The sequence below is a fragment of the Carettochelys insculpta genome, unplaced genomic scaffold (genome assembly GCF_033958435.1).
Source record: "Carettochelys insculpta isolate YL-2023 unplaced genomic scaffold, ASM3395843v1 scaffold_0132, whole genome shotgun sequence".
Lineage (NCBI taxonomy): Eukaryota > Metazoa > Chordata > Testudines > Carettochelyidae > Carettochelys > Carettochelys insculpta.
The window spans coordinates 12,501-14,595 of NW_027439169.1; the positions used below are offsets into that span (position 1 = coordinate 12,501).

The following is a 2,095-nucleotide window of genomic DNA, read 5'->3' on the forward strand; positions in this document are numbered from 1 at the left end:
GGGGTTGACCTGGTGGCCGATTCGCTCCCCGGGCACCAGGTCAACCTCCGCTGCTTTCAGCGGGGGTTGACCTGGTGGCCCATTCGCTCCCCGGGCACCAGGTCAACCGCACCCTTTTTCGGCCGCCTTCGCCTCCAAATTTTTCCCCCCGTTTCCTTGCCCACTCCTCGGTCACTTCATACGCCCTCCCCCTTACATCCACCGTACGCAACACCTCCACCGGGCTTAATAGTCCACAACCGGGACCCAGGGCCTTCCCCGCTCTCAACAACCTCCACCCACGGTCCCCCTCCACCGGGCTTAATAGTCCACAACCGGGTCCCAGGGCCTTCCCCGCTCTCAACAACCTCCACCCACGGTCCCCCTCCACCGGGCTTAATAGTCCACAACCGAGACCCAGGGCCTTCCCCGCTCTCAACAACCTCCACCCACGGTCCCCCTCCACCGGGCTTAATAGTCCACAACCGGGTCCCAGGGCCTTCCCCGCTCTCAACAACCTCCACCCACGGTCCCCCTCCACCGGGCTTAATAGTCCACAACCGGGACCCAGGGCCTTCCCCGCTCTCAACAACCTCCACCCACGGTCCCCCTCCACCGGGCTTAATAGTCCACAACCGGGTCCCAGGGCCTTCCCCGCTCTCAACAACCTCCACCCACGGTCCCCCTCCACCGGGCTTAATAGTCCACAACCGAGACCCAGGGCCTTCCCCGCTCTCAACAACCTCCACCCACGGTCCCCCTCCACCGGGCTTAATAGTCCACAACCGGGTCCCAGGGCCTTCCCCGCTCTCAACAACCTCCACCCACGGTCCCCCTCCACCGGGCTTAATAGTCCACAACCGGGACCCAGGGCCTTCCCCGCTCTCAACAACCTCCACCCACGGTCCCCCTCCACCGGGCTTAATAGTCCACAACCGGGACCCAGGGCCTTCCCCGCTCTCAACAACCTCCCCCCACGGTCCCCCTCCACCGGGCTTAATAGTCCACAACCGAGACCCAGGGCCTTCCCCGCTCTCAACAACCTCCACCCACGGTCCCCCAAGACGCACGTTCCAAGCCTTAACCCTCAGACCATCCACCCCCCGGGCGGGACCCCACACCCACCTGACCCCAACTCACTCCCACCAAAAACACCACCACCGCCACCGCCTCAACGGCCTGCCCCACCCAGCACTCCCACACACACACCTGCCCCACCAACGCTCCACACACGCTTTCTTCCCTCTCCCCGACCCGACCCAAGCCATCGCACCGCACCGGGTGAGGGCCTAAGCTTCCTCGCCCGCCCCCCCGCCCCCGACACGCAGGCAGGCAGAGGGAAAGGCCTCAGCGCCCCCCAGGACCGTCGCGCCGCCTTGGCCTCACGGCTTCCCTGCTCCCGCACGGCAGACACACGCCCCGCTCTACCCCCGCTGGGGCCAAAAGCTGCCTACGGCACCTGGGATTCCCAGGCGGTCACCCATCCAGGTACTAGCCAGGCCCGGGACGGTTTACCTTCCGAGATCGGACGAGATCGGGGGCATTCGGTCCGGTATGGCCGTAGGCCCCCGCCTCCCCGGGCTTTAGCGTCAGCAGCCTGGCCTCAGTCAGCCGGGCCCAAACAATTAACCCGGAGGCCGGGCCGAGGGAAAACTTCCTCCGAGCCGGCCCAAGGGGAAGGGAGGACGAGGACGCCGGGCCCGGGAGGTGACAGGACGTGCACGTCAGACCCGGGAAGCTGTGCGCCCCGAGGTTAACCCCCGGGCCGGGGCGGGGAGAGAAAAATGTTCTAAGTCCGGTAGGGACAGCAGGTCAACCCCGGTCCGAGGCGGGGAGAGAAATTTTCCAAGTCCGGCAGGGACAGCAGGTCAACCCCGGCCGCCGTAGCAGAGGTTGACCTGGTGTCCGATTCGCTCCCCGGGCACCAGGTCAACCTCGGGCGCTTTAGCGGAGGTTGACCTGGTGTCCGATTCGCTCCCCGGGCACCAGGTCAACCTCGGGCGCCTTAGCAGAGGTTGACCTGGTGTCCGATTCGCTCCCCGGGCACCAGGTAAACCGTGGCCGCTTTCAGCGGAGGTTGACCTGGTGGCCGATCCCCTCCTCGGGCTCCAAGTCC

General features: G+C 66.2%; 1 non-coding gene across 1 annotated transcript; it reads right to left on the reverse strand.

Annotated features, from left to right (window-relative positions):
* Positions 1-1,426: 1,426 nt before the first annotated feature.
* LOC142006781 (5S ribosomal RNA) lies at positions 1,427-1,545 on the reverse strand. Its single transcript, XR_012643819.1, has one exon. It is a non-coding gene; the product is annotated as a 5S ribosomal RNA (ribosomal RNA).
* Positions 1,546-2,095: the final 550 nt, after the last annotated feature.